This window comes from Tenrec ecaudatus, chromosome X, assembly GCF_050624435.1.
Source record: "Tenrec ecaudatus isolate mTenEca1 chromosome X, mTenEca1.hap1, whole genome shotgun sequence".
NCBI lineage: Eukaryota > Metazoa > Chordata > Mammalia > Afrosoricida > Tenrecidae > Tenrec > Tenrec ecaudatus.
Window position 1 is genome coordinate 118,413,271 of NC_134548.1, and position 16,186 is coordinate 118,429,456.

General features: G+C 45.0%; 1 protein-coding gene across 3 annotated transcripts in view; it reads right to left on the reverse strand.

Moving 5' to 3' along the window:
- PAK3 (p21 (RAC1) activated kinase 3) overlaps positions 1-9,988 on the reverse strand; it is a 333,228-nt gene extending 323,240 nt beyond the window's left edge. For 2 of the 3 annotated variants that reach the window (XM_075538540.1, XM_075538538.1), the window contains exon 1: positions 9,617-9,988. The gene's annotated coding sequence lies outside the window, so the exon portion shown is untranslated. The remainder of the gene's footprint in view (positions 1-9,616) is intronic. The other variant, XM_075538541.1, reaches the window with a different exon arrangement.
- Positions 9,989-16,186: the final 6,198 nt, after the last annotated feature.

The window sequence follows — 16,186 nt, forward strand, 5'->3', positions numbered from 1 at the left end:
CTTGACCTAAGGCAAATGCCCAAATCTCCTGGACTGTATCTGTCTTGACCAAATGTTGACCAACAAAAGAGACAAAAAGATGAAGTAAGCCCAAGTAGAATGAAAGAAAAGCTACACCTGGACCTCACTCATTGCCACTATTCCCTTTTCAGAGGGTGACATCACTCTTTATTTCTGCTGAAATCATGTCCCATGGGAGGGCCTCAATCGTGCCCGCTTTACAAGAAGCCAAGTCCAACTCAGCACTCAGCCTCCACAAAATTCTGCTACCAAGCTGGCTGACCTTAAAGGTCAGTGAAGATGCAGCCAGTGCTTTGCTCTAAGTATCTTATAAAGTAACTCTCTAAAGCAAGCCTGACATTGCCTGTCGCTGCTGTGGCTTCTTACAGAGATGAACCCCAATAGGTCCTCGTTTCACAGTAAATTTAGAGAAACTGGCTGTTGGAAAATGCCTTTGACACAGTTCTAACTGGAAGTAAAGTACAAAGCATGTTTGCCTAAATAATTGAAGGGGAAACATGTATGACATGTATCCCATGTGCAGTCAGGGATTTCTGCTCCAAGCCATTCATGGCGTGTCAGTTATGAATTCCCACAAAGCACTTGGTTCAAGAGCCCACACCTGAATTCTCAGAAGACATCAGGAGGAAGGGCAAAAGGTCATGTTTATGCACAGTGGTAAAAGTGCCTAAGAATTGGCAGAAATCATTTTAGAGAACTTGACTCTATCCAGAGAACATCAATGAACCGCTTCCAGCTTGAGCAATTGCTCTTAAAAAAGTGATGCATCCATTGCATGTAATAAAGGCCAAGGATGGTCACTGTGGCATTGTTTAAGGCTCATAAAGAAATGAATGGACAATTCCTTTTGGGTGAGATTTATTTTTTAATCAAAACATTTCAGTACAGCAAAAGACACCAAAATCACAGCGAAAAGGCCAACAACTGGTTAATGTCTTTTCAACATATGTAACACTTACATAATTACTACCCAAAATAAAGAGATCCCGGTGATCAAAACAAGAAAGAAGAACTCAATAGAAAACAGGCAGAGGATAGGAAACAGCAACACAGAAGAAATACAGATGGCCAATAAACACATTTCAAAAAAAATGTTCCACTGCTCTAGTAATCACAGAAATACAAAGAGACTTTATTTCAGCTAGCACATTGTCAAGCATTAAAAAGATCAATTAACACCAGAAATTGGTGAGGAAGTATGTGGAGAAATGGCCATTGTTGGTGGGAAAGTAAATTGCTACAGCTTTTCTGGAGGGCAATTTGGCAGGCTCTATTAAAATGAAAGGTGTGTCAGCCAAACCCTTTAAACTGGCAATTTAATTACTGAGCTTATCCTGAAGAAAAGTTTACGACAAATATGCTGAGTTGCATGTACAAGGAGGTATGCTGCAGCAATATTCAAAGCAGAAAGAATATAAAAACTGATCAATAATGGTTAGAATTGAGCAATTTCATCATAACCATATGATGGAATACTTAATAAACAAACAAGCTAACTGCCATCGAGTCAACCCGACTCATAGCAACCATGTATGGCCAGGTAGAACTGCCCTGGTGAGTTTGATGGGATACTACACAGTCATTAAAAAAGAACAGAATAACTACATGCCCACTGGCAGAAGACTTACAAGACACACACTTCTGTGAAAATTATGCCTCAAACCAGTATGTGCCTATGTTATCTCATACACATGAACATTCATAGAAAAATGTACTAAATGGTACATACCACGCTCAGAACCTAGTAGACAGGTGAGTGTTAGTGAGGTCCAGGCCATTGCACATCCCATTTATCTGTACATTTTTATAAGAATGAGCTTTCATTCTTTTAAGAGTAAAAAATGCTTGTTTAATAAGAAGTGAGGCAAGCTGTGCCAGGCCCCCAGACTCGAAAGACGTCCTCTTCAAGGGCACGATGCTTGAGCGATGAAAAGGTAACTTCTGAAACCCCAAGCCATGAGCTCTTGCTGTTTACAGACTGAAGTAGATTAACAGAAGCTGAAGAGAAGTAGGAGGGTAAACTTCTTGTTTGGAAGAGTGTTCATTTCATGCAGGTAAGTGCTCAGGACATTCTTTCTAAAAGGCCAGTCTCTGCCCTCCTCACAAAGCTTCCGCCATTCTTCCAACCTGACAGCAGTGTGTATGGTTTGGATTTGGGGTTTTATTTCTCTTCCTCACAATATCCCATGATTCTTGAGCCTTAACTCCCTACCCACACCCACAGCCCTCCTTCGCCCTCTCGTTATTAGATTTAGAGGCGCAAGAGCTTTTTCATTCATGTCAAGCCCTTTTCTTTCTACCTCAATTACAGGACCAAAACTTCTTCGGTTTTACAGAAAACATAGCCTAACTTCCTCTACACAACCTATTGGACACAAAACACTATTTCCAACTTCCAACACATGAAGGCTGACAGTTCAGCCTTTGGGGATGTTCGGTATTATGATAAGAGCTGGATGAGCCCCCAATAAAATGATTTTTAAAAAGAGACGGTCTGCAAGAGATCCTAGGGTCCACAGCCATGTGGCCATGAAGCAGAGAAATTGACTACCACTGAGTCGATGCTGACCCACAGCGACTCAGGGTGCAGCAAAACCTTCCCCAGTGGGTTTCAAAAGCTGTGTAAATTTTTATGGAAGAAGACAGCCTTATCTTCCTCCAGAGGGAACAGGTGGTGAGTTTGACCCACCACCTTGCAGTTCCCAGCCTAATCTTTAGCACCCCCAGGGCTCCTCATAAAGCAGAAAAGCAGACTGGATTCTACCCGAGCCAGAGGTCATGTGCATAGGTTGCTAACTGTGGGCCAGGTCTCTGGGGAAGGCTTCAGTAACATTCATGCACTGTCAAGGAGGTCCCAGGTCCACAAAAAGGTTAACCACCACCAAGGTGGAGGGAGTGGAATAATGGAATCGCCCACTGAGAATCTAGGGCAGAACACCCAGAACTCAGGTTTCCAGCTGGCTCCTTGGCTCAGTGAATCAGAGAACCAAACACCCAGGAGCAGTGCAGAGGGAGAGAGGAGGAGCATAACCTGTTAGGGATCCACTGGGGACCGGTCCCTCTGCGATAGCTGCCTGCCACATGAGAACCCATGCAGCGTGGTCTGGATGGGACCTCGGAGCCCCACTGAGCAAGCCAACCTGCATTCTCCTCACCTACATCGCAAGAAGTTAGGGCTCCTAGAAATAACACTGAGGCAGCAGGTTTGAGTTTCAGCCTTTACTATTCCTGCTCAGGCAGCCCTGGTGACAGAGTGGTTGCGTAGTGGGCTGCGAGGCAAAAAGTCAGCAGTTTGAAACCACCAGCCACTCCGTGGGAGAAACACAGGGCTTTCTACTCCTGTGAACAGAATCTCAGAAACTCACAGGGGCAGATCTACACTGCCGTACAGTGAATTATTCCTTCCCACTTGTCTGTCAGTGTTTTTATTGTGGTGGCTTATATATTTGAAATATTAGCAGGTCCACCCCAGATGGCTAGGTTTCACTGGAGCCTCCAGACTTCAAGCAGACTAGGAAGAAAGAATAGGCTGTCCAAAAAAAACGTATTGCCACCAAGTCAATTCAGATTCATAGTGACGCTATAAATCAAAGTAGAAGTGACCCAGAGGCGATTCAAGTCTGTAAATCCAGGGGTAAAGTCTCATCTTTCTTGCACAGGGTGGCTGGGGGATACATGACCATTAGCAGCACATCGTGTACCTCATCACCCCTCCAGGGGTCATGAGAGATTAGCCCCTGAAAACCTTTTGGATCACAGCGGCACACTGTCTGATCTGGTGCCAGAGGATGAGTCACTCAGGTTGACAACAATCAGCTCAAACATAACTATTGCTCGGATAGTGCAGGAGAAGGCAGTTTCATTCTGTGATACAAAGGCCACGCCTTTCCATTGTCAAAACGGACCTCTGTCCTTAAACCAAACTCATTGCCATCCAGCTAATGTTGACTCAGAGAGATTCTATGGGATGCAAGGGAACTGCCCCTGTGGGCTTCCAAGGCTGCGAATCTTGGCCATTGTTCTCCTGTGGACAAGCTGGGAGGTTCAAACTGCTGACCATGTGGTTAGCAGCTCCCGGTACAGCCACCAACCCACCCCCGCCCCGCCGGCTCCTTAGTGCTCAAGAAACCCTTGTATCACTAGAGAAAAGAAGCCCTGCAGCACTGAACCTCCAGATTGAGCCTTTGAAACTGCTTCAGAAAGATAATGCGTCTTAAGGCAGAAAGGAACTTTCCAACGAAACTTAATTCCTGCCTCCAGCGTTCTCGGGTCAGCAGGGTATGTTTCAGACTGATGGCATTTTTTGAGACTAGACTGATGATACCTCTGGCCCAGGAAATTAAAGGCCACAGAGAAAGTTTCAGGATGTGAAAGGAACTCAGCTCAGAAAACAGTCACCCATGGTTGAATGAGGATAGGCCTTTGCAGCCAAAGCAAAGAACGAAGGCAGTCTGCTCCCTAATGCCTCAGAAATCACGATATAGGCGCAAGTCATCAGGCTAATTGCCTTAATTCCTCACTTCCTTTTCATGATAACCTTGAGTTAATAAAGAGCCATTTTCCGAGGAGTCTACAACACTTGCAGATATTAACTTAGTTGTCATCACACCATCACTCTCTTCTGAGAAGGCAGCAATGATTATCAGCTTCATCTTACCGTGGGGGGAGGAAAGCCTTAAGGGGTGAAGCGAGTCATCCAAGTTGAACCAGCCAGACACTGACAGCCACCAACCTCAGCAGGGAATGCTATGTGCAGCACTGTCCCCAACAGCACTCCAGCCAAATGCTGGAGCATGGGATTCTGTGGGCAAATACACCTGGGAAAGACAGCGTATTCTAGTCCATTCTATTCTATTCCATTCCATTCTATTTTATTCTCCTGAAGAGTCCCAGTATGTAGGCATTAGCCCAGTCAAGGTTACTGGTTACAAGATGGGCTGCTAACCACAAGGTCAGCAGTTCAAAACCTCCAACCACTCTAATGAAGCTTTCTACTCCCATTAAGAAGAGTTATACTCTCAGGGGCAGTTCTCCTCTGCCCTATAGAGTCAGATTTGACTCAGTAGCAGTAAATGAGAGCCTAGTAAAGGCTTTTAGCAGCCCTGCAGTAACAACCCTATTCCTGTTTAAGCACGAATGGCTCAACTTACTTTGACCTCAAAATGATTTAGGGAGAGACAGACAGTGTGTGTGTGCACGCGTGTGCGTGCGTGTGTGTGTGGTGAAAACCTATTAAGGAGCCTTGGGGGTGGGAGCCTATTTGCTTAGTTGTTACCCATTAGTTAAGCTGATAACTGTAAGGTCAGCAGTTCTAACCCACCAATCAACTATGTAGGAGAAAGAGGAGATTTTCTGTTCCTGTAAATATTTCTAACCTTGAAAACCTACAGGGACAGGTCTACTCTGTCCAATAGGGTATCTGTGAGTCAGAGTCAACTTGATGGCAGTAAGTTAAATGAGTCCTGGTGGCATAGTGAATTAAAAATTGGGCTGCTAATTCCAAGGCCTATAGTTTGAACACATCAGACAGACAGTTCTATTTTATCCTATAGGGTTTCTATAAGTCAGAAATGAATTAATGGCAGTGAATTTGTTTTTTCTTATGTTTTATTTTGAAGATACTAAGGAAATTGAAATTAGTTTTCTTTGGAACACCCATTGGGAAGCACAGGATCTATCCACTGGATTAGTGAGCATTCCGTTTTATTGGAGCCCAAGCCCCTAGGCTAGCAGTTCTCAACCTGTGGGTCGTGACTCCTTTGGGGGCCGAACAATCCTTTCACAGGGGTTGCCTAAGACCATCAGAAAACACATATTTCCCATATACGGGTACCCAGCGTGAAGAGTGTTACCCATGCCACACCATGCTTTAAGATAAAATTTCATTGATTTGTAATTATAAATTAATATTTCACAATATATAATTACATATTGTTTTGTGATGAATCACTATGCTTTAATTATGCTCAATTTATGACAATGAAAATACATCCTGCCTATCAGATATTTACTTGACAATTCATAACAGTAGCAAAATGACAGTGATAAAGTAGCAACGAAAATAATTTTATGGTTTGGAGTCACCACAACATGAACTGTCTGAAAGGGTCAGGACATTAGGAAGGTTGAGAACTACTGCCCTAGGTGGGTGGGGACATTTTTTTCCTTAGGAATCTTGCCTGAAACCTTTGGAATAAAGCACCAGTGAACAAAGCACCTTGAGGAGACCAAAGGCACCAGCCCAGCATCTCCTCTGAAGCAGGTCTTAAGAAAACAACGCACCAAACGCAGCACCATCGTGTTGATGGATTCTGACTCACAGCAACCCTGTAAAACAGGGTAGACCTGATCCTGTGGGTTTCCAAGTTTGAGCATCTTTACAGGAGTAGAAAGCTTCATCTTTCTCCCCCAAAGAAGCTGATGGCGGTTTGCAGTCCAATGAGTAAACACACTGTATCACCAGGGGTAGAAAGGATGTCAATTCAAGCCCACCAACCTCTGCTGGAATTCCTGATAAATAAAACTCAGGGCTACTTTTTCAGGAAGTACTAGTGGTGTTGTGGTTATGCACTGAGCTACCACCCACATGGTTGGTAGTTCAAAACCACAAGCTATTCCTTGTGGAATAGAAAGAAAAAAGACTGGGCTTTCTATTCCTGTAAACAGCTACAGTCTTAGGGTCATTGGGAGTCATCATTGACTCAAAGGCAGTGAGTTTAGTTTTTCTGGTCAGGGCTAGTTTTGAGCTTCATTTACAGTGTGTGTGTGGGTGGGAGGGGGCTGTTCTTAGGATGCTGGTTCAAGACCAAGAAGCCCATTCTCTTAACTAGCATAATTTTGTGCTCACGGTGCACTTTCAATAGAAACCATCAATCTCTTAGGATTACTTCTACTGCTGTTCATCAACACCAACACAACAAAACAGGAGGCCGGTAAGGTGGCCCAGTTCTGGTCATTTGCCTGAGGATGACAGTACTCATGCCCTATCTCTTTCAAACCCCAACATGCAGCACGGAAATCTTGTGCTTTTGTTAATTACCACAGACTCTACCAAAAGTATCTAAAATGTGCAAAGTCCCTGAAGACCCTGCCTTGATGGAGATTGATGTTATATTCAATTCAAATGACAAAAGATCACAGCCCATATATTAAATATTTACTGCTACTAGTTTCGTGTCTTCCTTTATTTTCCATAGCATAAGGGAAATGCCCGCATTTAAACTGGTGATGTCCAGTGCCAAAAAGAAAAGAGGGTGGCAGGTACACCGCTCATTATCTGTCCATCGGCTACACTATTGAGAACCCTATGTAAATGGACTTAGGGTGAAAAGATTCACAGGTAAAGGTCAGACTTATTGTTATTTAAGACTGTGAAGTATGATTTTTTTTATAAAGCAACACTTTGTGCAATGTGGAATGCTCTCCAAATAGTTCATTTGCCTTGTCAATTCATATTTGCATAGATCAGATTTGCTTAAAGTTAGATACACTAATATTAGTAAATGAGTCGGCTAGTTCTGAAGATGGGGACATGTTCTAGTTGATAATGATCTGAAATATTGGTGTCTTTGGGGCTCGCCAAGGTTCCAGTCCGGGGAGACTCACGAATTGGACAATTTAAAGACAGGCATGTTTCTGAGGATTCTCTACAGTCTTACTCAATTATGGCCCCTCTGATTTTTCAGTTCAGTTCTTACCACTATTGGGTCGATTCTGGCTCACAACAACCCTGTGGTTTTTCTACTCCAGAAAGCCGCATTCTTTTCCCTTGGAGCAGCGAGTGATTTCGAACGGCTGACCTTGTAGTTAGCAACCCAATGCATGATAGACTAGGTTACCAGGGTTCCTTCAACTTAGGAGATCATTTCCCAGTTAGCCACCTGACAAATCCAGTATTCAAGACTCAACTCAAATGTCCTCTGCCCTGTGTAGGCTTTCTTGATCATACTTCCCACTTCCAGCCAGGAATCCCTCTGCCTGTCCCTTTTTTCCCTGCCTGTCCCTTTATCATGCTCTACTCTGTCTATTTACACTTTCAAGCTCGTCCACCAGACGCTATCACTCCCTGAAAATTTAATGTTGCATTCATTTCTAACTTCCCAAACCAGAACATGACTACCAATACCTATTGCTGTTGGATAGATACATGTAGCTCGTTTGACTTGACACTATCCATAACTATCCCTTTTTTCATCCCTAAAAAACTATGTTTTCTTAAAACTATCAATAAAAAACCCTCAAAAAGATTTATCACTTTTGCTCATTGTATCAATCTCTTCTTGCTTTGATATTAAAAAATAAGAATAGCCACACCAGTTCACATCTTGGGGCCTAAGAAAAACATTAAACCAAAATCATGATTATCATGGGTGCAAACTTGTATATTCTTTTTTCTTCACACATAAGGCTAAAATCCTAGCACACCACTACCATCAAAGCAGTAAGACATGCCAAACAAACAAACAAACAAACAACTCATTGCCAATTATTTGCTTTCAATTCAAAGTGCGCCTATCAGACAGGGTAGAATAGAACTACCCTTGTGATTTTGAGAGATGGGAGTAAAATGCCTTACCTATCTCCCGGGGAGATACTAGTGGTTTTAAACTGCTAACCTTGAAGAGAACAGCCCAAAGCTTAACCCTCTAGGCCATCAGGGACACTGGGCAGAAGACAAGGGGATTCCTAAGTTAAAAGGAGTTGAGGGAGGAGGCACCACAGGGATCACCCTTAGAGCTTTAGATCTGGATCAGCTGAGAGAAACCAACTAAGAAAGTTGTAAGGTGTCTGTAGTAAGGCTAGATCAACCTAGCTGGAAATACCAAGGCAACAGTCAACTACAGTGCCAGCTGGGGGTGAAGGGCGGGGGGGGGGGCAGAATTTCCATTACTTTGAAACCATTATTACTCTTTCAATGTGGGCAGAACAGGTTGGACCTGATCGGCCTGCATGTGGCTGCAGTCTGGCTTGGCACAGGATGAGACCCAAGGACATGTAATGCCAGGGGTAGTCCAGGCCCATGGCGTAGACACACACACTCACGAATCCCCCCCCAAAAAACGCATCATCTCTCCGACACACACCACTGTGTTCTGGCATGCCCAGTCACACACAAGAAGCGCCCCTCATGTTTGCACATTCCCCCTAATCAGCCTGGTCCACACCTCACAGCGCCTGCCAACTACCACCCAGCCTCAAGCTGGAAGCTGGTGAGCACTGGTTTTTGTTGTGTGTAACAAAGCCCTATGCACCCAGGTGCCCCGCTGGATCCGCTCCATCCATCTCTCCTCATCCCACCACCTCCCTGGGCTCCCAGAAGAGCTCAGCCCAGAGAAGTGGGGGCTCAAAGAAAGAGAGCTTTGGGGTAGGCGGGGGCAAGCGTCCGGGCAGCTGCGGTGCTCTCTCGCCGTGAAGCCTCAGGGACCGCGGACTGATGCAAACACCAAGCTACTGCCTCACCCGGTCGCCCCATCCATTCATAGAGCGAGACCCCAAACTGAGACAGAAGCTCTCCTCAGTCCTCCCAGAGCCCTCGCTGCGGCTCCTGGAGCCAGCAGCGCTCCAGTAGTCCCCAACAAAGCGGCCCCACACCGACCTGCTTCCACCTCTCCTAGGCCTGGTGAAGGGGAAGTGCTGCCTATGATTCTGTCTTTCGCCTCCGGACAGGAGGAGCCGGGCGGGGGTGGGTGGGGGTGGAGCAGAACTGAGGGAAGAAGGAGGAGGATAAACAGGGATGGGAGACACAGCAGCTGCTGCGGCGGTGTCAGCGGCAGGAGGAGGAGGAGGAGGGAAAGGAGGTGGGGAGGAGGTTGCTTCTGTTGCAGGCGCCAAGGATGCTCCGGTGGCGGTGGCGATCAGCAGGGCTGGGTGCGCAGGGCTTCGCTCATGTGCGCCCCAGGGCCCGGGGATGCGCGCGCGTCTGGGTGTGTGAGAGCATCTGGGTGTATCTTGACTGTGATTATTCTAATTCCGACCTCATCTGGGACTTGTGGTTCCTGCAGCCAGGCGGAAGTGAAACCTTCTCCAGCTTCATGGGGCTGGCTTGAGGTTGGTGGGGCGGGGGCGATCGGGAAGGGCTGTGAGAAGGAATCCAGCACTGGGATACTGTTAATGCCTGCACCCTGTCCTCTTTTCAGGACACTTTTGTCAGTAGAGTCACAGAGAGAAAAGAAAGGAGACCAAGGACATCGCCCCCCCGCCCCCCCCCCCCGCCATCAGCACCGCATTCTATTGAGTGAGGTCTCATGCTTTGCTAGGCGCTGGCTGGATTACCCAGAAAGCAATTTCTGCTCTACCTCGGCTTTGACTTTCATGAACTGGGATGACCCTATTTTCCACACATTCCCCTCTGACTTCCGTCTCTCCTTCCATGGCAATAACTGAGTGCTTGAACCAAGGTGGCTCGTTAGTTGCTCCACCAGCCATAGTGAATCAAGTCCCTGGCTTCTTTGGTGTCAAGGGACCACTTCCTCTTCTTGCTCCTTCTCTTTTAGGAATGGGGTACTCGGCTGAGATGAGAACCAAGAATTGTTTCCTGAAGGTCAGAAGCTTGGACTACATCATAGATCCAGTTGGAGCCCCAGTTTGAATCTGTAACCCCCTAAGATTTCGATGGAGGGAAACCATTTGTGAGAGGCTCATTCTAAACTCCGACACCCCACTCCCCCCCAATTTGGGAGCTCTTACAGATATCATAACATTCCATAGTTCAATCACATCGAGCAGTGCTGTACACATGCTGCCACAATCACGTTCAAAACATTTCCTTTCTTCTTGAACTTCTTGGTATCAGCTCCCCTTAATGCCCCCGAGAGGCACATTCTTACCTGTGGTTCAATCTTTGGAGCTCTTGGATGCTGCTCTAAGTCTCCTTTAAAAAAATAATTAATCCAATTAACTTTTTGCTCAGTCCCTTTCTTGCTGCTGTTGAATTGTTGGACATTTTGCTTCATTTCCTCTAATGGACAGATGAAGAGTAATATTCTCTTATGCTTGTAGAGCACTGTGGAATTTACAAAGCACTTCTAATAAGAGGTTCCCTCTCATAGCATTCTTTGTAAGGCAGATATTGCAGGAGAAAGAGGGGGCATTCTACTCACAATAAAGAATTCACAGCCTCAGAAACTCACAGGTCTACCCTGACTTACAGGGTCCTTGTAAGTAGGCATTGACCCCATGGAGGAATTTGGTTTGTTTGTTTTGTTTTTGGAAGGCAAGTATTATCACCCTGTTATACACCAGACATTCAACAAGGTTCATTGTATTTGCCCAATATTACAGGGTAGATTTGTACAGATCCACGATTGGAGCTGCTGTTTATTTTGTGAGGGGGGTGGTGTAGAGATCCAAAATTTACATAGAGATTCCTTTATTAAACCTTCACTAGAACCAAGAGAAGACCAAGACAAATTATCCAGATGAGGGAGCCCATCAGTATGAGGTGAAAATGGTGTCCACTTGGGCCTCTACTCAAACACTCCCTCAATGCATGAATACCTTCTTTTATTAAATTGGAACTCCATGATGCTCACTCTCCCGACACAACGGCTGGAGCCAAAGTGGGTGAACAAGTAAATATGGTGAAGAAAGCTGATGGTGCCCGGCTATCAAAAGAGATAGTGACTGGGGTCTTAAAGGCTTGAAGATAAACAAGCGGCCATCTAGCTCAGAAGCAACAAAGTCCACATGGAAGAACACACCAGCCTGTGTGATCGAGTGGTCCCAAAGGGATCAGTTACCAGGCATCAAAGAACAAAAAATCATATCATTGACTGCACACCTCCATGATAGGATCGCTGAAGACAAATGGGTGCATAAGCAAATGTGGCAAAGAAAGCTGATGGTGCCTGGCTATCAAAAGAGATAGTGTCTGGGGTCTTAAAGGCTTGAAGGTGAACAAGCGGACATCTAGCTCAGAAGCAAATAAGCCCACATGGAAGAAGCACACCGGCCAGTGCGATCACGAGGTGCCCAAGAGACCAGGTATAAGGCATCATGCAAAAAAAAAAGATATAAGTGTGTGTATGTATGTGTATATATGTGTATATGTATATATGTATGTGTATATATGTATATATATCATATTAAATGAAGGGGGAAGTGCAGAGTGGAGACCCAAGGCCCAAGTGTCGACCAATGGAGATCCCCTCATAGAGGGGTTTAGGAGAGGAGATGGGTTAATTAGGGTGTGAGGTAGTATCGATGAAGAACACAGCTTTCCCCCAGATCCTGGATGCTTCCTCCCCCCAACTACCAGGATCCGAATTCTACCTTGCAGGGCTGGATAGGACAGAGGCTGTACACTGGTGCATATGAGGGTTGGAGGTACAGGGAATCCAGGGTGGATGATACCTTCAGGACCAAGGGTGTGAGGGACGATGCTGGGAGAGTGGAGGGTGAGTGGGTTGGAAAGGGGGAACTGATTACAAGGATCCACATGTGACCTCTTCCCTGGGAGAGGGACAGCAGAGAAGGGGGGAAGGGAGACTCCAGATAGGGCAAGATATGACAAAATAATGATGTATAAATTACCAAGGGCATATGAGGGAGGGGGGAATGGGGAGGGAGGGGGGGGGGAAAGAGGACCTGATGCAAGGGGCTTAAGTGGAGAGCAAATGCCTTGAGAATGATTGGGGCAGGGAATGTATGGATGTGCTTTATACAATTGATGTATGTATATGTATGGATTGTGGTAAGAGTTGTATGAGTCCCTAATAAAATGTAAAAGAAGAAAAGAGAAAAAAAATGATTAGGGCAAAGACTGTACAGATGTGCTTTATACAATTGATGTATGTATATGTATGAACTGTGAAAAGAATTGTATGAGCCCCAATAAATTGTTAAAAGAAAAAAAAAAGAAAATGGTGTCCAAAGAATTCAATGCCAAACAAAGGAAAGTATCTCCAAATCATGATTGTCTCTGACCAAGCCATCACTATGGACAATGGCACTGCCAGGGGAAGGGAAGGGACAATGAATGGGATATGTGCATAGTTGCAGATTTCAAAAGCGCACTTGACTGCTCCTGGGGATCTTTGATAAACTGGCCTCTGGGAGGTCAGGGTGTAACGCCTGACCATGCAGCCCAGAGTTATAGCCACCAGTACTACATTTTGGGACGACCCACCCAGGCCAGTTCCCCATTCCCAGGGCTAGGAGGGTGACGGGTGTATAGTCAACACTCTGCCTGAGGGCAAACCTACCACCTTTTTGTCGGTGGTGGTTAATGGTCAGAATGTATTCAAATGGACGGCGAACTTAAGTCTAGATTCAAAATAGATATAGGACTCTCAGTGTAGACTACAGCCCTCCACAAACCAAAAATTACTAAAACCCACTGCCATCAGGTCAATTACGATTCATAGTGACTTCCACATAGGATTTCCGAGCCTGTAAGTGTTTACGGAACAGACAGCCTGGTCTTTCTTTATCCTACGGAGCTCCTAGTAGGTTTCAAGCACTGACCTTTTTGGAGCTATGTGTCTGACACTTACCCAACATTGGCACCACACCCCAACACAAGAAATGTTTCCGAATCTAAGCCCCGATACAGAACTCCAAACCGAAAAGCCAAACGCACTACGATCGAGTTGCTTCCGACTCGTAGCAACACCACCCAGTAGAATTCCGCTGGTAGGTTTACAAGACCTACTCTTTGCAAGACCAGAAAGCGACATCTTTCACCCGAGGAGTGGCTGGTGGTTTCAAACTGCTGTTCTTGCGACTACTAGCCTAAGTCCTCAGATTCCCAGGCCAAAGATGCTGTTTTCAATCACATCTTAGAAATTTTGAGTTCATACCCATGCTAGAGTTAACTAGTTTCGTGAGAGAAGATGTTGAAATTGTTCACTAAAGTGAGACTTTTACAATAATCTCCCTACCCGCTCCAGCTATGTTAATACATTCACGTGCCATCCCAAAGTTACTGAAAACCAAAATCACTGCCATGGAGTCAATTCTGAATCAGTCCCCCTATAGGACAGAGTGGAAGTGCCCCTGTGGGTCTCTGGGACTGTAAGCCTTCCCCAGAGTAGAAAGCCTCATTATTCTCCCGCAGAGCTTCTGATGGTCTCCAGCTAACGACCTGGAGGTTAGCAGCCCAGCTCGTAAGCACTGTGCTTCTGGGCCTCGGACAAGAAAGACTTAAGGACTTTTCCATCTCAATGTATAGCTTCTACCGGCCATTGTATGAATAAATGGAAATGAAAGTACAGAAAGGAAGATAGGATGAGGATCTAGGTGAGTTTCCTGTAGTAGCTCCCCCATGAGTTGGATTTGCCTTCTCTGAATTATGAGAATGAATCATTGTTTGACATCAAGGAATGAAACTTGTCTCCCTGGAGACAGCCTGCGCAGTCCCAAGAGTGTGCAGATGGGTATCAAGGCAGAGAGGCAGACTAATGTAGTGGGCAAACGCTCAGCTCCAAAGCAAGACAGCCTTAGTGTGTGACCCAATATCAAGGATCCATCTGTGAAGTGGGTATGGACTGCAAGGGAAGAATATGTCGGAGACATAGCAAGGGCATTACAGATATTCTTGTTAAAGTAAAGAAACACAATAACCACATTAAGAAGTCTTTCTTAATTGAAGATTTTTTTTAGATGAATTTGTTTGGCACTAAAGACTTCAAGTCCATTTCAATTGAACTCTTTCTCCTCTCTCTCTTTTTTTAAGTCACTCAGCTCACTATTTAGATTTGAGGGAAAAGAAATCTGGAGGGTTTTCTGTTTGCTTTTACAGAAATATACTAGAGCCTCCAATAAAACTATTAAAAAATACATACCATATATGCTTGAGACAATTGATGTGTGGAATATTTCAAGAGTTGTCAGAGCCCCCAATAATATGATTTTTAAAACAAGAAATATACTATTTATATATTACACAGCCCATCTCAAGAAATGAAATCAATAACAATATATTGTCAAACACTCCACATACATGGTTCTTTGTCTTAAAAGAAATTTAAAAAAAATTACAAGTAGTACAGGGAGAAAATAATGGAGGAGATAATACTTTTCTCCAAGATAGGAGAAATTAAGTGTTGGAGACAAACATGGGAACTCATAGACATCGGGCTTATGTGCGAAAACTGAGAAGAGGATAGTTAGGCTGCTTGGTGGGAGAAAGACGAGGCTGTCTACTCCTGTGAATAGTTAGAGCCTTGGAAACCCATAGCAGACAGTTCTACCCTGTCCTGGGGGGTCTCTGCGAGTCGCAATAGACCTGATGGCAGTGAATTTGCTTTTGATATGGTGCTGTAAGTCGCAAGAGAAAAATAAGGCTATCTGCTCTCATACGGAATTACAGTCTCAGAAACCTACAGGAACAGTTCTACCCTGTCCTATAAGGTCGCTCGGAGCTGGCATGGACTTGATGGCAATGAGGGGACTGGGACCCAGATTATTGCCACTCTTCGTTATTGTGATCGAATGCCTGGTAATGGGTTTGTAACAAGGTACATGGTTGATTCAAAGGGATGTTTTGGCTCTTCTAAACAAATTCCGGTTTATCAAAAGCTCTAATAAAGAAACCTATTCAGAGTCTATCAGAAATACCTGAATCTGACACTCAGCCAGGGACTCCCTGTTCCAGATCTGGTACCCAAATACAGACAATTCTTGTCTGATCCCTGCCAAGCACAGGGTGGTGGAGTCATAACAATACTCTGAGCCAAGCTGCAGCAGCAGTGTGAAGGAGGTCAAATCTCTTTCATACTCTTCCCGTCTGTGGTGCATACTTTCCTCCCCACTTCCAACTTCGGGACATCAAACTCCTACCTTTCCCACATAGTGGGGGGAAAAGTGCTTCACACACTTGTCCGTCCCCCAGCCCCCAATTCCACCTGCCATACTTCTTAAAAGGGGAGACTAGCAGGAGAATGGGAGAAGGACAAGGGTGTCTATTTACTCCTGTAAAGATTTACAGCCTCAGAATCCCACAGGGGCAGTCTTACTCTGCCCTATAGTGTTGCTTTGAGTCACAATTGACTTGATGACAGTGAGTTCGATTTCTTTTTTGATGTTGTTGGTTTTTGTTTGTTTGTTTGTCTGCAGAGCAGGAGGAAGCATTGCTAAAGCCAATGAAATGATGGATAAATGATCTGAATTCAGGCATTGTGGGTGGGAGAACTACCTCGGGGATTTGCAAATCCCAATAGAGGTG